Source organism: Rhinolophus sinicus, linkage group LG13 (genome assembly GCF_036562045.2).
Source record: "Rhinolophus sinicus isolate RSC01 linkage group LG13, ASM3656204v1, whole genome shotgun sequence".
Lineage (NCBI taxonomy): Eukaryota > Metazoa > Chordata > Mammalia > Chiroptera > Rhinolophidae > Rhinolophus > Rhinolophus sinicus.
In genome coordinates, this window is record NC_133762.1 from 6,087,550 (window position 1) to 6,111,595 (window position 24,046).

Sequence of the window (24,046 nt, forward strand, 5' to 3'; positions counted from 1 at the left end):
ACACAAAAAGTTGTGTAGTGTGCACACTTATCTTGGGGAGAGGTCCCACAGCTCTAATCAACTTTCTAGAGGGGTCCAAACAGTGCACAGAATTCTAGTCTCCTCTCTATATTTTCAGTAATGGAAGCAGTGGACTTCAGGACGTTTGCTCTTGCACTTCTAATAGTCAGTTTTCATGGAAAGAAGGGAGTCAAGGAAAACAGAAGTTACAAGCACTGGGCAGGGAAAAACTCCTAAGTGCTGTTGACAAGTTCACTAACTTGTTCCGGTTTAGAGCAGAAATAGGGACCTAAGTGGTAACATAAGCTGGAAGCAACGAGACTCCTACGGGATTCTCCAAATCCTTAAAAAACTGAACCTAAGTATGAATAAAGCAATAGCAAGAGTTTAAAATGCTGTTTAACTCAAGTCCAATTTTCAGTTTCTGCATCTTAACAACTTATTTTTATTATTGAATATTGCACATTTCAACCAGAATACTTGAAAAAATAGTATTCTGCGTGCACTGAACAAATCTGACAAAGGACGAGTCTCCAGTTTATTTGCATTACACTCTGAAGTGTTAACTGGACAGCCAATTTTAGATTTAAAACCAGTCAGCAGAGGTGACAATGAAGATGACCGTGCATGAATCTGATGGCATCCCACCACCATGAACACATTCATGTGACCTACTAGTAATTACCCTGGAGCAGAGGCAAAATGTAGATGGAGGAGGTGCCCTCAAAAGCCAAGTTTAAGGGATTAAATATCATCACCATGCTCATCATCTTCACTACTGAGAACAACTCTGCTGCCAGTGGACACAGCCCTTTTTCCTGAACGTTCCTCAAGCTACCCACAGTCCTCCTCGTGTCAGAATCATTAAACAACTTCTCACTGGAATTCGCATCGAATAACTTCTCCTTGGACTCCTCATCTTGGAACATCTTTTCATCTGTATCTTCTTCCTCCTTTGCATCTACTTTTTCCTCTGACTCTTCAAACATCTTTGCCTCTGCGTCTCCTTCATGCTCTTTTTCATCAGACTCATGTCACAAACTTATTCGTATGCATCGTCCTCTCCTTCCTTTTCATCTGACTCTTCGTCAAGCTCTCTGTCAGAACCTTCCTCATGAAAAACTTTTTTCTGAGCTGTTGTCTTCAAGTTCTGATTTTTCTGAGTAATTTTCTTCTCTTTGTCGAGAACGTTTTCATTAAACTCTTTGTCAGAGCCATCGTCATCAAACTCTTTTTTGAGGCTATTTTCTTCAAATTTTTTTGGGGAGCCATCTTTCAACTGCTTTTCAGAGCAGGCTTCATATTTCTTTGGGGGACCATCTTCCTCTTCAGACTTCTTTTCAAGGCCATTCTCTTCACAACCATTTGTGAGTTTATTCTTTTTGGATTCTCTTTTGGGGCTATTCTCTTCGGACTCTTTTTTAGGACTACACTCTTCAAACTCTTTTTCGGGACTGGCTTCTCCAGACTTTCTTTCAGAGTCGTCGTCTTCACGGTCTCTTTGGGGCAGCCTTCCTCAGGCTTTCTTTCAAGGCAGCCTTCTTCAGCCTCTTTTTCAGGGCCACTTTCTTCAGCGTCTTTGTCAGAAGCATCTTTTTCAAATTCTCCCCCGTCTTCTTTTTTTTCAAACTTCTTCTCATCGATGGGTTCTTCAAATGCAATTTCAGCTGCGGCTTCTTGAGCATTCGTTTCAGATGTGCTAGGATGCCCTGAAAAATACCTTACTGGAGAAGGCCTGGCCTTTGGAGCACAGATGGAATTTGAACGCTGAAGACCTTCATTGGCCTTTGGAGAATTGAGGAAAGCCTCCCATCCTTTCAGCCTTTCCTCCCTTTCTCTGGTGGTCTCCTCCACCTGATTATCTGTCGTCCCATCCCACACTTGGGCAGAGATTTGACAGCCACCAAACCACCATCCCTGGAGGGTTTGAATACACTAGTCAGCTTCCTCTGGATCCCGGAAGCTGTCTGGCAAAGAGAAGGAACTTCCTAATTTGTCCAAACTTGGAACACGCTACTCCAAAGTCTTCCCTGATCTCATTCAGCACCAACGGATCAGCCCAAAAATCCATCGGCTGAAACCTATTTTTGCTGATGATGAATCACTTGTGGCAGGTTTGGGATGGCCCAGCTCTCCTCTTGGGTCTCTCATCCAACTGCATTTGTTGCAGAGGCAGCTTCTTCTTGTAGTCCTTGCACTTCTTTGAGGAATCATATTCCCCCTTCAGTCGAAACTTTGCCACCTCGACATTTGTGGCCTCTAATTTCATCTTCATCCAAAAGTTTTAATGCGAAATCCACAGATTCCCTCTTCAAATAACAGCAAAGCCCATCTCCTTTAAGATTTCCTTGATCGTCTTTGTAGAGCTTGACCTTGAATTCTTCTGTTTGAGGATCTCTCATAATAAGCCACACTTGGACATGAGCTGTATAAATGCATCCACTGTAATGTCTGGAGGCAAATCAGACACATATACATTCGTATTTCTGTCTCGTTCAGCATGAAACCATCCTGTTTCAGCCTTTCTCTGTTCTCCCCTTTTTGGGATAAGTGGGTGCCTCTGCAAGCCTGGCGCTGACATTTGCAGTAGAGCTAGACGCACCATCATTAGAAAAACCGTGATTGGCCTGGTATATAGCAATGAAATCTTCAGCTATCTTGGAGAACCAAGACTCCTCGTCCAGGTCTCACTCGTAGGGGGTGTCTTTTGGCTGCTGCCGGAAAGAATAGATTTCTGGGTGTCTCCGTCCTTGGTGTCTCTACAATTCTTGCATTCTCAACTGCTCATCACAGTCGCCCTGCCCATCCAAGTTGTTGCGCTCCTGTCGCCGACTTAGCCCAGGAGCAGGGTCCACGCGAGCTACGAGGCAAAGGTGAGACTGGCTTGGCGGGAGCACGCATGCGCGCCGCCACCTCTGCCACCAGGTGGAGGCAACTGCAGCTCCCGCGGCCAAGTCCGGAAATGACTTGAGAACAGAGGCCTGCTCAGACTGATGCTATTGATGGCGCGACAAGAGTTTGAAATTGTATTTCTTAAATAATGCTCTTACAAGTGAATCTCTACCCCCCGCCCTTTTTTTGAGGCTTCCTTGATCCCATTTTTTGTCAAATTCCAGTCTGGTCCATTGGAGGGAATGAGCTTTAAAAGTAGATCCAAGCCAAGGCTTCAGTGAGGAGCCCCTTGCTAAGTCCTTTGAAATGAAATGTCCACATGATTATTTGGCAATTGAGAGAATATTAGCACTTACAAAAAAATTCAGATTTTAATTGTTTTCATGTCTTTGTGCAGCAGAGAACACACTCCTATAAAAGGGCTGCTCTTAATATGATTTAAAATTTGGAGTCTTTCCTAAAGAGATCCATTCATGCTAGACGTTCATACCTTCAACAAGATCAGTGGAGAGGCTCAGTGTCTAAGAAGCTGGGTTTGAATCCTGACCTCTTGTTAGCTGTGCAGCCTGGGTGATGTATTTAACCTCTGTGAACATAGTATGATTACTGTGTCAAATGAATATAAACATTAGTGACAGAATGTCCAGATACTGACGTTCTTGGGCCACTTCTCCCCTGTGGGCCCATCAAATAGTTATGTGCCTTCTAAATTCTAGTTTCCATGATAGACGAACGCCATATGGCTGCCTACAGACGAGCAGGGGCGTTACACTCAGGCCGGTTATGTCATGCTCTTCTGCTGGAATCAGGAACTCTTAGCTCTTAAAATGCTCCCTTTCAAAAAAGAAAAGAGTAATTTTACAGTGGAGAAGCCTGACAAATCCCGCCTCCGCTCGGTGACCAAGGTTGACATCATTGGTGCTAAGTCACATTGATAGCAGCTTTCCTGATGTGATGTAATAAGAAAGGCACTTGTCCTTTCTGCTCAACTTCCTGAAGCCCTTAGCCCCAGTCTGCTCATGAGAGAATCGTCAGACAAATCCTACTCGGGGGACACTGCACAAATTAACTCACCGGTGCGCTTCAACACGGTCAAGGTCACCAAAAACAAGGAAAGTCTGAGGGACTGTCACAGTCAAGAGGGACCTAAGGAGATATGACAGCTAAATGCAACGTGGAAGCCTAAATGTGATACAAAAAAGAGAAAAAGGAAAGTAGGTAAACACTAAGGAAATCGGGATAAACTGTAGACTTTTTTAGTGTAATCAGTTAATAATAATAATGTGTCCGTATTGATTTTCCAATTTTAACAATGTGGCTCCACTAATGTAAGATTTTAATAATAGAGGAAACGAGGTGTGGGATATATGGGAACGCCCTGTACTATCTTTGCCATTTTTCTGCAAATCTGAACCTTTTGCAATTTAAAAGTTCAGTTTTTATCATTCCCCTCTGCCCCAAAGTCCTGGTCATGACATTATCTCAACTTCTACGGACCCCAGAATGGCCAAACCCCCAAATGGGCAAATGATACCTCAAGAGTTCGAGGACTCTTCAGATTCACCAGAAAGGTCCAGACAACAGCCACCAGTCACTGAGGCAGTTTTAACATTCTCCTCTACATTTTTAATGGAAATGGAAATGAATGCAGGACTCTTATTTTAGAATAATAATGAGACCATAGTCACTGAGACTCTATATGGTGCCGGTGTGCTAAATTCTTCCCATGGGCTAGCTTCTGAGAGCCCTGCAAAAACATGCGCAGTAGCTGCTCTTATTGCCTCTTTGTGACAACACCATTTGCAATTGTATCTGTGATGTGATTGGCCCTGGGATCGTCCGGCTTTAATTCAGCTCTGTGCATATAGAGCTCATCATGCTTTTCTTGAACTGAATGCCCTAATTCGAATGACTAAAAGGCTATTCAACCGGTGCCTCCACTGGGCTACCTGGCATAGGCTGTAGGACATTGTGACATTGCACACTGTCCCCAGTGGGACAATGCCCCTACAACGCGAATGCGCATAGTTTCATTCATAAAGGGAAACACTCATAATGCTCTCTGCATTTCCCTCAACACAACTAAGGCCTTTATGGAAAGTCTAGGGGGTTTACAAACAGCCAGCTGGGGTCTAATATTGAGTGGATTCTGAAATTTGAAAGTGGACTAGAGGCTAAGAATCACTTTGCTAGTTCTTTTTATTAATTAGTCTCATAATCAGTCTTTGCTGATCCTTTAGAAAACACTGAAGAGAAATAGCTACATTTAATCACATCATGGATTTGTTAGAAGCAGGGTAATAACACAGGGCCGCCTGTTCACATCGATACTCTGCCTGGCCTAATGCTTTGCTGCCGCCATCTTGAAATGCTTACCACCTTTTGGAACAAGGTGCTCTGTCTTTTCATTTGTACCAGGCCCCACAAATTATGTTCATCAGTTTTATGTGTGCTTTGCTCAAATGAAATTTCAGGCACTGCTTTTAAAATCCCGTCCCACACTCCGTCACGTGTTCTGTCTTCCTCAGGACGACACAGTGACTCTTAGGAGAGTAGGTTCATCCCAATTTCTTCCATAAAATGTTCCAAATCAAGTGGATTGTGGAAGGGACTCTGCTCCAATCTTTCTATCTCTCTACTGCCTGTTTGCAAACAGTGAAATCAAGGCCCCGGGCAAGTAGAAACATTGGATCTGCCGTAAGATTTTAATCATAGATACAGACACTGTCAAACCAGGAGAGCGTCATCAAGGCACAGCTATTTTCTTATCTGGCCTGGTCTAGAAATTCAACACCCAAACAGTTGGGCAACAGCCATAGTGCATAATTTTCAACCAGAAAGACTTGCAAGAGAAAGGATCTTACAAAATTATGTGTTAGAAACATTTTCAGGCCGTTTATCTGCAGGTGACTTTATGCTCACCTGAGCTAGGTAATCTCTGATCTCCAAACTTGCAAACAGATGAAAAGAAATCCCCTCTATGTAAGAGGCATTCTGGACAAACACTGATGAGGGCCTGTTAGAGGGAACCCCTTCTCACGGCTGTTACACACGCTGAGTGAGCCTGACATTAGTCACTGTTTGAATTATCAGGCAAAATTCTCATCATATCAATGAAAATGTTATCTTGTTCCCTTTTTGTTACCTGCTGAAAACCTCAAAACCGTAACTTAAAGGGCTATTTGTACCAGTTTATTTGGAACTCCCAATCGTGAAGTCCCGAGAAAAGCGAAATCTATCCAGAATAGCGTTGGTGAGAAAGAGCTTCCTTAGACAAGGGTATTTTTGTCGTGCTGCAGGTCATTCAGAGTACCTAAGAGGTCTTACGTTTGGAACTACCTGTTGAATCGGGGAGATTAGGCTCTGAAATCCCTATTGTGAACTGGGCCAGAAGGTAAACATTTTTCATCTCCTGACTTCGCCGGGGCGTTTAATTCTTACTCCATTCTTTCAGTGTCCCTTCCGCCTTCGTGGGTCCTCTCCGCCATTGCATTGCATTCTTTGAAAGGTCCCTTCCCCTCCGTGGAGACTCTGTGGCCCAGACCTTGTTTCAGTTGCTGAAGGTCCATAATGAGGGTGGCACTGACATTGCAACCTCTCGGAGATTGCAGTGGCTACACGGTCACGCGAGTCTGCTTGCCGAGGGTGTCTTCTCACCTCTGTCAAGCTTTTTTGTCGAGTTCAAAACCTGATTACAATTAGAGTGGAAAAGCCTCACTGGGTTATGTAGATGTTATCTCTGCCAGCAGAGAAATTTTCTACAACATAGCCTGGAATTTTTTTTTTCCCTCTAAACTAAAGTTAATTGGCAGAGAATCTGCTGATGTCCTAGAGAAAATTATGGGATACTGTCAAAAGATTTTCTTTGGGCTTCCATTAGGGTATTCTTTTTAAATTCTCTCTCTCTCTTTTTCTCTCTCAACTCTCTATTTACCTTGATCCCAACTGTGAGAGTTTCCAAATGTACTAACACAGAGCAAAGACCAATTTATTTCATTTGTTAAAAAATATGCAAATAGCTGCAGTGAGCTGTATGTGTCAATTTGTCTGTGGAGCCCAGCTTTCGCTTCTCGTTTAAACTGCCACACTTCCCCCTGGACAGAGGGTCTTCTGGGCTGGTCCCTGCCAGGGGATGGCCACTGATTGCATCACCTGTCCCCAGAGGAAACTCAGTGATACAGTGGTAAAAGGCCCAGGGCATAGGGTTCTTTACGAATGGTGATGAGTGATGTCAATCCGATTTTCTTTCTTGGAAGTTGGAATTTAAAGGTGCAGTAAAACTCTGTAAGTGTGTATCTTTATTTACTCTCATTACAATCCACTAAGTTGTCGGTATTATCCCCATTTTTTTAGAAGTGAAAACTGAGTTTCAGAGGGCTCAGGGGAACAACAACAACAAAAAACCATACCTGTTATGCATAGTCAGGACTCTCACCTGACCCCCAATCTAATGGCCTTGATTGCTGTTCCCCCAACCATTTTCAGCAATCCTAAACACAAGGCAGATGATGGAAGTTTCCACCTTCTAATGAAGGACATATAAGCCACACATGCAATGTAATGAGTCAGTTTGCAAGGTTTGCATTGTAGTTTTACATGAAGATTAAAAATCTTAGTGCTGTTGTTAATAAGCAAATAAAATTGTGTGTGTGTGTGTGCGTGTGTGCAAACCAGAAGAAATTCAGCTACCTGTACAGCACTTGGCACATAGTAGGGACATCGTAAGTACTTGCTGAAAAAAAAGCATTCAGACAATTCTCGATTGAATGTTTCTTTCCCTTGAACTTGCCTCTTCAGCACAATCAGGCAGATTTTGAGCCAATTTTTAATGTCGGAAATGGAAATGCGTTCAAGAGCACAGTGCTTTTGAAAACACTTTGGTGTGTAATGGCAGAGACATTTGTCCCTCTGCCGCCAGTGTATTATGGAGTTTACTGATTAGCTAATCGGCAATTAATTTAATTATTAATGCTGTTTCCATTTTTGGATGACTCCAGTCATTACGCAGCCCTGCTACCCTCCCCCTTCCTTTGCATTTTGAAATAAAATAAGAGGGCTAAAAAGTGAGGCGCTAAGGGGCCAGTTAAGCTATGAGATGCAGAAGGCAAACAAACCAGGACTTGTAGTGCGAGATTACACAAGAAGGGAGAAAGGGGTGCCGTGGAAGTGAGCGGAGGCTGAGCCAGTGCCTGGGCAAAGAACTTCTAAACTGTGCAGTGAAGGCTACGTATAAACGCACATCTGTACACTATTTACAACAAAACACGGGGCTTGGAAACCCGGTCATACATTCAGTGAAGGCAGCTGCTGGCGGAGGCCCACACGTCCCCGTAACTCCCCTGGTAGCTGGTGGCAGTAGGGGAGGCATGATGGGAGAATCTTTTCTAGCATCCTTCGTCTCGGTTTTATTTAACTTGCAATCAGACCACAGATGCAGCACTTCAACTAAAAATCCACACGCCCTCTCCAGAAAGAACAAAAATGGCATCAGTGATGTCTGATTGAACAAACACGACTCCACTGTTGAGCAGCCAGTCAATGGAGAGGGCAGGGAAAGGCAGTGGAGCAGGCTGGTGTGTAATCTCACCAGTCAATGGGCTGTGGGCAGCCGGGGCGGCCCATCGCTGCAGGTGTCAGGGAGATAAATAGCGGAGTGTCCTCCTCAGAAATATGATTAATACGCTCCTCGGTCCACTGCTGAAGAGGTAGTGGGTGCAGCTGCTCTGGACAGCAGTTGCATAGAGGGAAAAGCCAGGACGATGGCAGTGGAGCAGAGAGGGCAAAGGGGGATAGAAAGCCACCAGAGTCGGCGTGGGGAGGGCTGGAGCCGCAGAGCCCTTCTGAAAGCGCAGCTTGGTAACTAACGCTTAGAGTCTTCAGGATGCCTGCACCTGAGTCCCAGAGGTCATGACCTTGAGGGCAAAAGACAAGCTGAGGCTGAATCGTGGGGGAATACTCCGTCCATGCCACTCCAGAAACAGCGAGCGGTCCTGAAGATTTGTGGTATTTGTGACATGACCTCTGTCTGACTAACACACTGCCTTCTGAGGTTTATTTAATTCTCACAGATCAGGATGGGGTCATGGGGGTGATTTCTTCTGCGGGTGGGAAGACGCAGGTCCAGAGATGTTAAGTAACTTGCTCCAAGTTACACAGCCAATGGGACAGAGGTCCACGAGTTTCCATTCTTCTCACTTAACTAAACTGATTCCTGAGAGATTTAAGAAAAGGGGAAGAAAAGAAACTTTTGATAAGAGTTGGTCTTTGGTTATTTGCTCTGGTTTCCACTTCACGTCAGTTTGCCCCCTTTTTCCAAAGGTTTTTGCCAGATTTTTCCCCCTGATTTTCTCTTTCCTTATGTACGAGGATATCAACAGAGGATTTTCAAATATTCCCAACTGTAATGCTGTGACACACACACACACACACACACACACACACACACACGCACACACTGGCTGTCTATAGTGAAAAGCAAATTGATATGTTCTAATGTGTCCTATGTCACTGGTGGAAGGCAGGGGAACTTTCTGCCATTGGACAAATACTCGTATTCTATCATATTTTCTTTATCATGATTTCTTCCTTCACGGTCAAGATACGGTCATGTCCATAAGGCCAACCAAAAAGTCTCCCTGGCGTGGCACAGCACTGGCACGTAGCTAGGCAAAGGGACGTCAGAAGGAATTCTATCCAAGCCTAGAGCTGTGGCTTCACTGGATATTAATTTTAAACATGGTGAACTGAAAGCCAATTTTTGTAAAACAGGACTTAACATTGATATTCCAGAGCTGAAAACAAGTGAAGGAAAAATGTTAAATATTTAAAATATCTAAAGTCCAAATTTACTCTCATCGATGCCACATTTTGGGTATCGGGGCTCAAGCCTATGTCTTAGGTGTTGAAATTGACCCAATACACAGGTAGTAGGTGGCAGAGCCAGCATTTGAGCCCTTAAACTCAGGATGCATGGCCACAATATCCGTATGTCCTCTGTACCTCAGTGCCTGTCACCTGAGTACTTGCCTGGCAGTCCCAAAAGAGCTGCGGCGTTGGTTGCAGAAGTAGCAACTACAACACAGGAAATTAAGTTTGTGAAGTGACAAGCTACATCTCAGAGCAGATTGATCTCTTCTAAGGTCTTTAATGCCTCTGAGTTAATGAAACTCTGTGCCTCTCTGGAGATGTTGGACCATAGTAGGATGGAAGGAAGAAATCCTTGAAGCATCCATCGATATAATTTGTCTAAATGAAATACCTTGGTTATAGATAGAAGCAGCCAGGTAGGACCAACTTCCTAAACATCGGGGTGGTTTCCTCCTGGCCACAGGCACGGATGTTTCAACTGAAAGTATTTACTGGCACAATCTAGGGGATTGTGTCAAGCTCACCCAATCAGGTCACAGTAGAGCTGTCCTTACTGCCACCTTCTAAAGTCGCTTTCCTATCTTCTAATGCTTTGCCAAAGCATGAAAAGAGGTTTTCGTTGACGTGTCTCGAAGCCACTACTCCACCCAAGTCATTGGTCTACGCTCACTAAAGATATAGCCAATGGCCAGACTCCCACCTCATTTTCTTAGCCTAGACTCAGCCATACATGTCTGTGTACAGTAAATAGTCAAAAGATGTAGCCATAAATAATGAATTATTCTACCAATCCTAAGTTATTTCTACATTTTTACATTTTGTTCACAGCCATTCTTGTTGGATTTTACATCTAACATTGGGGTCATTTATTTTTTCCCACTAACAACAAATATTTCCTGACAGTATCCTCAATTTTTAAATATTGTCCGTCATTATCTATTACTATGTACTATAGAGAGAGAAGCAAATATATAGTAATATATAGAGATACACATTTATACATATTTGTGTACGTACAATTATTTCTACTTAGTATTAATTTGAAAGATAGATAGACAGATAGATTTTATTGCTAATTTTATTTGGGAAGTATTATAAACCCAATTGTCTTCTTGAAACTTCACAAGGATCTGAAAACTATTGCAAAGAAATTTATTTAACTTCATTTAGCTTGGTATTTCTAACAAGATTCTGAGTTTGTTTTTAATTCATGGTTCTGAAAGACTCACAGAATAGTGTCCTGTAGACCATTGCTTAGGAAATGGGTCTTATGTCATTGGGTGTATTTCCATGACATAGTATGGTGGACACACCTATATTTGGTTTTAATAATCCGTAATTTTTTCGGTCACTGCAGCAACAAAACATTTGTAGACGTGAGAGATAAATTGTGTTCTCTAGCAGTTTCTTTTTTGGGCCTCCCCTGAAATAAATGTGTTTCAAATCAGTTGGTTCCATTCATAACAATATACAAAATGTTTAAGAGATACTTTAACTAAGGCAATTTAGTTTCTGGGGATTGAGGCTTTATGATATGTTTGCATCCACGACCCCAGACCACAGAATGTGCAATATTTATTTAGCACGATACCAAAATGGGTTATCATTTGGGGAGATGTAAGAAGAATTTACTGATTATGACACAAGATTTAATATAGGAAAATTTAGGTAAAAAATTGTTCAGTGACTCTGTGTCATGAATCAAGTGATTGTTTAGCCTAATAAGCTTTCAGCTTAGCGGTGTATGAAGACACTAGAAGTGACACCTCCCCAAAGCCCCACGGCTGGTGAGCGGAGCAACGTTGGCCTAAACCCTTACTTTTGGTGTGTTTACCCCAAAAATGCCTTCCCTTTAGGTACCAGGAACACAGTGCTGTCTACACTTAACAGCGCTGAAGTAACCATCTCAAAACCATCTTACTAAGGACCTTTCCCATATGGTTCGATGTGTTTTTATAACCCAGAAGTGCTGGCTGAAAAGTAAACTCTTAAAACAATCCATGGAGTTGGGAATGGAGCAGGATGGAGATGAGATGTCTCCTGAAGATGAATATGAATTTGACGTTTTTCTAGAATTTGTCCATAAACAAAATGAAATAAAGAAGCCTGCCTTGTTTCCCTGAAAGTGAGACCCAGCCGGACACTCAGCTCTAATGCATCTTTTGGAGCAAATATTAATATAAGACCTGGTCTTATCTTATGTAAGACTGGGTCTTGTATTATAGTAAAATAAGGCCAGGTCTTATGTTAATTTTTGCTCCAAAAGACGCATTAGTGCTAATTTTCTGGCTAGGTCTTATTTTCGGGGAAACATGGTATTACCCAAGCTATTGAAATAGAACTATTAGGTTGGTGCAAAAATAATTGCGGTTTTTTGCAATTATTTTAAACCTTTTAAACTGCAATTACTTTTGCACCAACCTAATAGAAATAAATAGTTTGAGTTCAGGTAATAGAAAAGGGATCCATTATTTGACTTGTACAAATCATTTTCCTGATTCCCCATCTAAAAAAGCCATATGAATCGAAATGGCTTTCAGTATAGTTTTCATATGCTATTCCTAGGACCCTGGGAGACGAGCTCAGTTTTGGAGTTAAGGTTCTATTTAATTCTATGTGGGGGATGAAGAAAATACAGAACGTCTGATATCATCCCTGAACTTTCGCTTCCTGAATACATAATCTCTCTTTAACTAAAATACTAAATAAATCCATGGTCGTAGGACCTGCGCTCAAACTAGATGCTTTCAAAGGCCCCGGTTAATGAGGAATCTTTTAAATGTCACATCTACAGTGCAAATTAACCAATATTGCATAGCAAAAACCCTTCACAAGAAATCTGGTCAATGGTTTATGACAAAAAAAATTAATGTTTTCTGTCAAGAATAAGGGTTAAGTTTAGTATTAATCATAAAATGACCTTTAATTGCCAAACAAAAGCACTTTGTTATTTTACTACAATCCCGAACTCACCCTGCGCGTTGGAAAAAAAGTCATAATTTGCTTAGTATAAATATATTAAAGTATTAAGCCTGCTCTGCTACTCAATTAGTAAACATGTCAAGGGGTGGGCGAGTTATTCATGGTTCAAAGGGCCAGCCCCTTTTCACAGGGAACTTTTTTTCACTCTAATGAAATGATGGATAATCTGGAAGTAGGTGCTTTGAGAAGATATTAATCATTCTCACTGGTAATGTTAATCATTCGTTCCATCATGTCCAGATGCTGTGACTCACCTTCCTCTGAGACAAAGGGCACCTGAGCCAGGAGAGTCTTTTGATCACCTTTCTTTCCACAGAGCCCCACACATGCAGCTGACATTAAAAATTGCATTCAATTTCAGGGCATCCTCGGGATAACATGGCAAATGCAGCACAAAACTCCTTCAACTGGTTTCAGAAAAACATGGGATGGGATCTCTCTGAAACCCTAATTATTTACATTTTTCACATTACCCAAAAGAGAGGAGGAGAGGAATGAAACTATAAAAGAAGGAGACAGTAGTCCATCAAGAAAAAGCTACAAATGTGTGGCCTGGCAGTGCGCTTTAAGCGTCTAGGCTTCTAATCTTACAAAATGTTAGTCTTTGTTGGGTCAGATTTAGCTCTGAAATGTCTCTGGTGTCTCCTTGAGTTAATGAAATGCCATGCCTCCAGAGAGACTTCTGACCAGCTATATATTTTTACGACCAGTGTTTTTTAAAGGGGAGAAAATGTTGAGTATAATCTGAGGGCATATCTTACGAAGCTAAACTAGCTCCCATCACAGGCTCATTTTGAATGCATCATAGACCCCAGATCCTAAAGAAGAAACTGGGAAGGATTCCTAATCCTAAGAGATTATTCCAGATAAATTGCCTCGGAAAAATAAAACTGAAAGAAACCACTAAGGCGTCTGTCACTGTGCGAAAGTTTTAAGGACTCTAGAGGTTAGGTAATATCTTCATATAAAAGACGCACCATTTTCTTAAATCCACATGTGCATGTGTAGGACCAAAGGGATATGAGAGTTACAAATGAGGTTATGTGATCCCTTTTTGGGGTACAGAGCCACCTGGAGGCAAGTGCTCTCCAGATGACGGCATACGATACTCAGACACAGTCAGTAAATATTTTTATCCCCGTGTGTGGATACAAAGAGCTAGAAACTCACTTGGCGTCTGCTGGAAAAAGCCAGTTATTTAGTCCTTTCTTTCAGTTTAGCCCTCTAGCCACCCTCTTAGCTGTAGTCTTTCAAAATTGCTTGAGGTATCATAGTAACGCACGAAATTAGCAAAGCATCACTATGTCGGTGCATTTACCCTTTGCCTAGTGATTTGTTTGATTTGGGGAGCTTCCTAACGTCAGATACCTCTGCTGCCATTTTACTTCACATCCACCCCCCCACTCCAGGCCACATTGTAAATGCTGTCATCTCCTACGGCAGGTTCATGTAGAACCTGTAAATTTCAGTGGCCGATTCTCTGATAAGATGGCCATCATTTTTGTCAGACCTTCACTTCCACTGAACTTAGTCATTAGCCTCAGCATGGTTTTCTCTATTGCTAAGCTTCCTTGTCTTAAGGAATATCTATCTCTTTCCATCCTCCTTTATGTCCAGTGCACCCAGCCAAACCTCAAATAAGGAGTGCTCTTAAAATATGCCTCGATGCACTTTGCCTGGCAGCAGTAGCTTATTAAAACAAATCATCCACTTCTCAGCTCAGAACCCTATAAATACATGGCCTCTGATGTCAGCCGGACTCACTAATATTCTTAATTCTTGGCCGACCCCCTTAGTGTCTACCCGAAGCCTCTCACTCATGTCAAGTGTTGCCCTTGACTCTTTTCCCCTTGTTCTCAGCTGCTTCACTGCCGTCTTCCACCAACAGATTTGCCCTCTGCCACGTGTTCCCCTTTTTTCTTCTCAAATAATACCATGTTCTTCCCTTCCTGTTAACTATCCACTCATCCACGCTCTTGACTTGGTTCTCTGCCTTGTTTCCCACCCCTAGGACTCTGTTCCCGTAGGCATACTCTTTCACCCCAGAATCTCTGATTTATCTCAGTCTATAAATAATTCTGAGTCTCTCCCTCCCCAAAATAAATAATGCTTACTTTATTTCATGCCCTTTCAGTACCTCTCTTCCAATTACCATCTAAAACATTTGAACGAAGTGTCTATACTGCTAGAATCTTTACCGCTCGCCATATATTTTCTCTGGGACGCATCTGGCATTTGACCTCATGCTGCATGGAAATCCCCATTCTTAGAGTCTTCAGTGAATTCCTAATACATACTGAGAGCTTACTATGTTCCTGGCATTGTTCTGGGTACTTAGGATACAGCAATGAACAAACAGTTAAGCAGAGACTAATGTGTCATGGATGGTGTGGATCTTCCGTTACAGTAAATTGTCAAATGTAATGAATGTTGATTTGAATGAACTTTCTGGACCTCTTGAATTTCTCCTTGTACTATTTGTATCACTTTGGCAAACCTTTCCATCCTCTCCTTGTGTATTAGCCTGAAATGTTAGTCTTCTCTAGAGTCCTGAGTTGATTCCACTGTTCTTCTCACTCATGCACTTTCCCAGCTAATTGTGTCCACTCTCTAAGGTTCACTTACCATCGATATGCTGATTTCTCCCAAATCTATCACTTGAGTCTAAACTTTTCCCCTGATGATGAGACCTATTTTCTCCTGGCTTCTAGATTTTTCCACCTAGACCACAGGCACTCAAATTCAGCCTTCTCAAACTTAACATACCACCTTCACCACATTGGCCCTTCCTTCTTTTCTGGACTTGATTATAGAACCACCAAAATCTACTGTCACCTCATGAAAGTATTTTCTGATGACCTTTCACCTCCACAGTGTCCCTTGCCAGGTGCCGTCCTCTATGTTCTTCAATACTGTTTCCTCATAATATTTTATAATCGTCTCTGTATCTGAAGGTCAATCCCGCTAAATTGTGGTGGCTCCAAGAGATTGTAGAAATCCTCTTTTTATTCTAACTCTGACATAGTGCCTGACACAGAATAACTATTCGATGAAGATCTGGAAAACAAATGATTAGAAAGAAGAATGGAAGGAAGTTTGTGAGTATCACTTTAACAAATTTAAATGTGGGGCAGATTATTTGTTCCAAGAAGATGACCACTTCATTATCTGCCATCCCATATGTTCTTCCTATACAGCAAAAGCTCTTCCATTTAGAGATGTGTGTATTTATTTATTCATAAACATCTACTGAATGGCGATGGAAACTCTACACATAGGCTCTAAGGATGCAACGGTTATTACCATAGGATTTATATACTCATTATATCAGGAGAGACTATGCATATAAGGAAATAATTACAGTTTGACCCTTGAGCAACGTAGGGGTTGTGAGTGCTGAGCCCCAGAAAGCCAAAACTCCAGATATAACATTTGACTCCCCCAAAACTTAATTCTACTCATCACTCTGTATCTGTGGGAGATTAGTTTCAGGAACCCCCACAGATACCAAAATCTGAGGATGCTCGATTCCCTTATATAAAATAACATAGAACAATGCATACAGTTGGCCCTTTGCAGCCATGAATTTGCAGCTGTGGATCGAAAACAGTCAGTTGAATCTGTGGATATGAAACCTAGGAATACAGAGGGCCAACTGTATATTTATTGGAAAAACTCTGCATATAAGTGGGCCCATGCCATTCAAACCTGTGTTGTTCAAAGGTCAACTGTACAGTTAGGTAAGAGATGGCACAGGTGATATGGGAAAAGCACAGAAGAAGGTGTTTCTTATTTCAGGAATTCTGGGAAAGGACCATACAAGAGGCGACATCTGAACAAAATCTTGAAGGACCATTAAAAGTTGGCCCATCCGAAATTAGGGAAAAGATATTCTGGAGAAGACTGTATGTGAAGATACAGAAAAAAAAAAAAAAATAGCATGAGGAATTCAGAAAACCAGTAGTTCAAGAAGGTGGACATGCAATGCAGTGTCTTCTGGGGAGAATCATGAGACATGCATGCTAGAGCTGTTTCTAGAAACGAGTTAACCTTCTTTAAAAATGGGTGTCAGAGGGTTTTGGTGGGCATACTTTTCAAGGTCAAGGTTTTCAAGGTCAACACTCTCCTAACAGCTCCTCATGCGTACGGGTATGTGAGTGCCAGGCCACTTTGGTGAACTAAGTAAAAGTAGATAGCATCGGTACCAAGCCTGATTTTGCCGTTGTCTGAAACATCCACTTTTGAACATGCTTCTCCTCAGGGATGATATCACTAACAGTTTGGTAGTAGCCTTGTCCTTATCGTATTTCCAGGACCCACACACCCTGGGTGGGGGCGCCCAGACATGTGGTTATTTAGAAGCAAGGGCCAGGATCTGCCTGTGGCTTTTTTTTGAGATGGCTCCTACGTGTAGCACAAGCATTAGCTGCTCTCGGTCTGTATCCAGGGTACATGGTTTTGCTTATGCCTTTCCCCACATTAGAGCCTTCCCAAGAAGTCACCCAGCTGTCACACACGGTACATTTTCCCAAAGTTGACAATGTCCCATGGTGACCGACCTGCAGTCACATGTCCTGCAAGTTCATCTCACCAGAAGGAGCTAAGCGTACACCTCATTATTCTTTCACGGCACCGTCAGTAACTGTTTGAAACACACAAAACATACCTCTCACAAGAATAAATATTAAATTCAGATCCTGTTTAAATGCATGAGGAGATAGAGATTCCAAAGGGCCTCACCATTTGCAAAGCCACCTTGTTCACAGAGGAACCAGCACTTGGTCCCTCCCTTGACCAATCATATTTTCATTAAGATGCCAGCAATTATCAGTCCACTATCAATTAAAAGCAGAAATGAAACACCTCCCCATGAAGCGGCCCTTTATTAAATAATCTATGCTTGTGCTTACTAGAATTATATATCTATATTTAAAATATAAAATTAAAAAAGCCTATCTTAGAATCATATTTTCTTTTTTGCGTACTCAGGCTGAAAAGAAAGGGAAAGAGTCATGCTCAACTTAGCAAAAAGTTCTAACCCTCGATTGTCCCCATGATAACTTAACCCAAATACTCCCCATATTTCCTACGCATTGTTTTTCAAAGTGGCAGGTGAAATGACTATAGAAATCATATGCTAATTCTTGAATTTTCTAAGATTCACTTGAAATTGAGTTTTGTATCATTGGCAGAAATATCAGAATCTCAGACACAGTACAGGGTCACGTTATCCAATGACTCGATTTTGTCCTGCTCTAGTCAATCATTAGTGTTCTTAGGTCAAATGAGTCAGTGGAAATAATTTCTTTTTTCCCACAGATATTCACCAAATATAGGCTACCACAACAAATACATGCAATACTGAGGATGTGGGAAATATTGTGTTCTGAAATTGTAATAGAAGTTGAAAAAAACAAACTTACTAGTTTGTATTGACCTTTATATACCAAGTCGCTAAGACAAATGCTTACAGTTAGAGTAGAATGCATCACAGCACAACTTTATTACCTTAAATAGTTGGATAGGTCACATGTCAAGATTAGTCTCCAAAATGCCTTAAGTAAACACATTCCTTAAAATATTTACATAATTTGCTCCAAACACGGGTGATGTCTCAGCTTCCTCATGCCAATGCTAAAACATATCCTATTTTAAATTTTTTCTTAGCATATTAGGAAATAGGTTTGTCTTACGTCACTATTGAATAACAAGAGTGTCTGTCGTCTTCTCCTTATTTGTTAAAAATCATGTCATAGGTCAAATTTACAAGAACAAAATGCAACATGGCCAACGGGATGCTGAAGAATCCCAAGGTCATTTGTCAAAGGTCACCCTGGGACCCCTGTAGCACGAGGAAAATAGCCTGGCACAACAGGCGCCCACATTTTCTAGATATTTCTGGAAATAAAAATAAAAACACTTTAGTTGCTGAATTGGCAAGAGCTTACCTTCTAGTGTCCCATTTCCTCTTGCAGCCTCTCAACTCAGCCTTCCTAGGCCCAGGGCATTCCTTGCCGTCATCACACCCTGAAAACCACCGTGTGATTTCCATTTGCTGTGATGACTTATATGCATCCTATGGTTATTTACAAATTCAAGCTGTAGTTGGAGGTTGAACAGGACTGAGAGGCTTTGATCATTCTTATGTATCCCTAGTCGAATGGTGTGCTCTTTAGAACACTGTGTCCTCATTCATTTCACAGAGACTTGCTGATGTAACTTGGCAAGTAAATGAAAGACATCACAGCCTAATGACACGAGGTGGACCTTAAAGCGAGGCTGCTTAGACGTCCAGTTTTGCTCCATCACTTGATGTGTGGATGCGCTTAGGTCGGTTGTATGGCATCTGTGGTGCTCGGTGGCCTCAGTGGGAAAACAGAGATATTCATATGTGTAAATGATGTGTTCTATGCCTGTCCTGGGGTGTCCGCGCAATAATTTATAGTTGAAGAGCTCTTACAGATCTATAGATCTCTGGGGGGCAGGGGGTGGAGAATTGGTTACATTCTAGTCTCTTTCATCAGATCACACCTAGTTTTTTCTTTTTTTTTTTTTTTGCCATTTCCAGAGCCCACTTTGTTAAGAAAAGGCGCTTGATGGATGAGCAAATGTCCCAGAAGAGTGTAGGAAATCTAAATTATGTCCTGTGAGCAACAGCATGGAGGAAAGAATGCATCAAAGGGACAGGCAGTTTTCTAAAATAATTGCAGGTCTCTAACGTATGAGAGAATTTAGAACGATTCATGTGGTCCTAGAGAGCAAGACTGAGAGCAGACAGCTTTGGCTCCACATAAGGAAGGGCCTAGTGATAACCTAGCTGCCAGACCCGGGGGGCTGTGAAGTCCATCTGTTCAGACAGAGGCTGGCTGGGGACACTCGCGAGATATGGACTGAATAATAGTAAAGGAATTGGATTGTTTGAGATCTACGGAGCGGTGTGATCCTAAGAATGTGTGTTAATGACACGTGTGTTACATAACTTAACACGGTGGCTGTGTTTTCATTTTCAAGAGAGAGAGTTCTAGCAAGTCCAGTGCGGTAGTAGCCATGGGACGTCATCCCCTCCTCATTCTCTAAGTACCCCCAGGTCCACGTGTCCACGAGCACTGTCCCCTCCATGATGACGTCAATCTAGGCCCCACACAGTCTGATCCCAACCTGCATTCCTGTCCCACGGGCTGTTTCTGCTCACTGGCATCCCAGGGTGTAAGCACACCCGGGTACTCGGCCACATAAAAAGGGTCCTATCCCCTCGAAGTTCCACCGCTCTGCCTATGCGTGACCTATGCCTGGAAAATGTCCTCTCCTCCCTTGGTGCTCAGAATCTCTCATCTTGTCAAACCTTAGACGTGTTTTCAAGAACAAGATCGTCTTTAGCAAGATCGAGAGACCCTGGAGGCCAGGATTGTGTCTCCATGCCTGCCAGGGTTTCAAAAGTTCCTTGCACACGTGGGGTCTTTCGGTAATTATGAGATGTTGATTTACCCCCAGCATTTTTATTCAAAGCAAATACAAATGAAAACTTAAAAAGAACAAATGATCCTTTATAGGGATTTTCAGCTACCGTCCACTAGGCTACTCTTGGACTAAATATTGTTCACACCTAAGTTTAAAGACACACGAGCCACAGAAGACGTGCACCAGATTTCTAACTAAAATGGGGACTAAATGAAGACATTTCCGGCAGCAGATTTCCTGTAGATGATGATTTTCCACATTTCCTAGAAAATCGTGACCACGGGCCACGCTGATTGATGGGGTCAGGCTCCAAAGGCAGCTCCAGTTGGAGCTTCTGGCTTTGACAAGGACGCCCGCACTCTTCTAAATTAGACAAGGGCTCTGCTCTCTGTCGGGCTCAGCCCACACCCACGTGGCCCGTTTAAAGGAACAGTGACTTTCATTAAGATCCAGGACACAGACTTTGAGGAGAGGAACAAATCACTTTTCCAGCATCCCACCTCCTCCCTGCCTCGGGAAGCAAAGGCTTTGGGAGAACTGCGTGTGCAGTTAGTGTGGTGTTGACATTCTGACTGTCAGTCCCTTGACAATGACATGACTTCGCCAGCAAGTCGCATCCACTGTTTTCAGGTTATTCTATTTCTAAGTTACCTTTTCCAAAGAGATGCAGGCCTAATGTCGTTGAAGGTCATGGCCGTGATTTGCAAATACTTCTTAAAAGACCGGGGGCAACGTCTGCCTCCCCCCCGCAGATCTGAGTCTTAGCCATGATCCCATCTACAAATTCAATGCTGCCTTGACCTCCAGTCCGTCCAGGGAGGCTGCAGATCCCTCTTGCCACAAGCTGCTCGCTGAGATACCATCTGTCCTTTCCCCATCACGATTTCTTCTCTCATCTCTGCTGAGCTCCAGCGTTATCGTCCCTTTCAGCAGTTAGCTCCACACTAAAGCCAGAGCTCAGTCCTGTTTGGTTGTCACCCTAATTTGGGTGGCCCCGTCCTCTTGGGTTCTAATCCCTGGGATGAGCTGAGTTTCTCTTGTGAGTAGACCCGACCAGTAACGGCCACCTGCCTTTGGGGGTTGCCACTCACCAGAGTTGCCTTTTGATAGAGACTGGTCTCTTTCTCACCAGGGATCCACCAGGAATGCTGAGGCCTTGCCATCGTTCTCTCCACCCCATCATTAAAATGGAATTTGGGGTGATTATAAAGGGAACTGAGCCAAAGTACTGACCAACCATTTAACCAGTAACATATTAATGAAAACACTGGCTGCAAATCTACATGACAGATATTGCAGTAAATGCAGGAAAAACAGCAATAGATGGTCAGTTCCTCAGAGAGACCCTAGAATAAAATAGATGGTATTTTTCCCTTACATGTATTTCATTATTAATAAGCCCTAGAATAACTTTTTTAAAAAATCAAAGCCCTGGACTTCCACAGACACCTGGGGGTGAACCAGGCCTAGCCCCAATCCTGAGCTCCTTGGGGTACATTCGAGGCACTGAATAAACAGCTTCTGGTAAATTGAAAGTTATGTCTTCAGAAAAGCACGTTCCTATTTTTAACACACTCAACCAAAATTAAGCTAAAGTATGTTTTTACGTGCACTCAAAAGGAAACAGAATCTCCTTCCTTTTTATTTTTTAACTAAATGTGCTAAAATGAGAAAATGAATTCAGTTATTTGAATGTTGAGCGCTACGCAAGGCAGAACAGTCACCTCCCCAAGTCCCTGACTGAATGACATGGAAAAGGAATTTTGCTAATATGATTATATTCAGTCTTTTTTTTGAGGATGAGATTACCCTGTATTATCTGGGAGGACCCACTGCAATCAAAGGGTCCTTATGGACGGAGGCAGGAGGGTCAAGTTCAGAGGGAAGGCAGTGTGATGACAAAAGCAGAGGTTTCCAGGGTTATGGGACCATGAGCCAAGCAATGAGGGAAGCTTCTAGAAGCTGAAAAAGGCCAGGACTGGATTCTCCCCTAGAACTTTTAGGAAGATCCAGCCCGGCCAACTGATGTTATTTAGACCTCTGATCTTCAGAGTTGTATGCTAATGAACTTGGTTTGCTGTGAGCCAGTAAATGTGGTGATTTCTTACAGCGGCAGTAGGAAACTACTGCAGGTGTACGAAGAGTTTCATCAACAAATATTTAATTTCCAGTAGACTGCCTGGAGGGAAGGGTCAGTGTGCACTGAATGGGAAAATGCTGCTGATAATTCATACGCAGAAGAAAGTCTATGGGGCATCTGAATTTGAAGTATGTAGGTTATCCACAAATAATGTGAAAAAGTTACATGGAAAATGGCATAATGACTGGATCATCTTGACCAGAACTCTGGACTCCAGACAAGGAAAACCTGCAAAGGGATTTTGGGGCGCGGCCACACTTTAATACAACGGCCAGATAGAATTTTGTAATAATTCTTCATAGACACCACAACAAAATACATGCATCGCCTGAAACCCCCTTTTTTTTTTCAGTTGACTTACAAGGGACCATTATATCATTTTTAAAGTGTTGATTTTCAACCAAGTGACATTTCAGAGACAAGCACATCCAGGCTCATCTTAGCATAGATGATGCTAAAATATCACTTCATAATTAATTTCCTGAAATTATTGGTTAGAATAATTTAAAGGAACCTAAATTTGTAAAGGAGTTAGTCTTGGTCAATATAAATATCAAAAAATAAAACCAATTTCTTAAGGGACAACGGGGAAAGGAACAGGGAAGGTGGCCTACAATAAAATGCTCAAGGATGCATCTTCCTTTATGCAAATCTTTAACACACTGAAAAGGCATTATCAGGTCTTACTTAATATTTCTGAAATGTGTTACACTGGGATGAAAATGTGGGTACCATTGTTTAAATTTCGACTTTCTACAAAAAATAAAAACCCACCACAAACAGTCAGGAGTGCTTACTGGCATCGTTATCTCCACCCCAATATGCCTCGCAGACCTGCTCCACTGCTCCGATTCCACGCAATTAATCCTAATAGCCAGCCCCTCCTCTGGTCATTTCTCATCTTGGCAGGTCTCGTTCTGTAATGACTAACAGGGAGTGGCCGGGTGCCCAAAGCTGAGACTGACCCAGAGATGCCCCTTCCTCCAGGCGTGAACAGTCTGTCTGGTCTCTCCCTGTCTCTATTCTTTCTCCTCCGTGTCCTTCTTTCCTTCCCTCAATTCCTCCTGTCTGTCCCTTCTCCTTGCCCTTCCTCCATCTCTTCTTTCTCCCTTCCTCCTTCCCTCCCTCCCTCCTTTCTTTCCTTTCCCTTTCTTCCTCGGTTCCCTGAAAACAGTTTGGCTTCCAAAAACAAAGCAAATGGCCCCTGCCTCACGGAAGCTTTCATCACGATGAAGAACTTTGGCTGTAACCTCCTCTACCAGGTGGACTTCGGTGATGGACAAATGACAGGTAGCAATGGAGATGGAAATGCCCTCTATTATCCTGCCTTCCTTTCTCCCAGAAAGAGCTCCAGTGTCCTCAGTTTCCAGCCCCGTTCCAATTTCATATTTGTGCAAAGCTCCACTCTGCCACTGCCCAGCAATCTGCATATTGAACATACTTTTCGGCAAGCGTAATGAGACCCCCATCCCTTGATAGCATGTCCTTTATTTCATTTTCCTCTCCATCTCCTGCTCTGCTAACTGCCCTCACAACACTTCTTGCTCTGACCAAGAGATTAGGTCATCGATTTCCACCCCCCACAAAGCCAGTACCACTCTGTGAATTGGTCTTGATCCCCAGAGACAGTGAGTAAGAGAGAGAGTGAGAAGTGGAGAGAGCATGATGACACAGGCATGGGACCCTGGGTGAAAGGTCCCCTCCCCT

At 42.6% G+C, this 24,046-nt stretch overlaps 1 pseudogene; it reads right to left on the bottom strand.

Moving 5' to 3' along the window:
- Positions 1-744: 744 nt before the first annotated feature.
- Positions 745-23,808, bottom strand: LOC109444956 (uncharacterized; annotated as a pseudogene).
- Between the last annotated feature and the right edge of the window lie 238 nt (positions 23,809-24,046).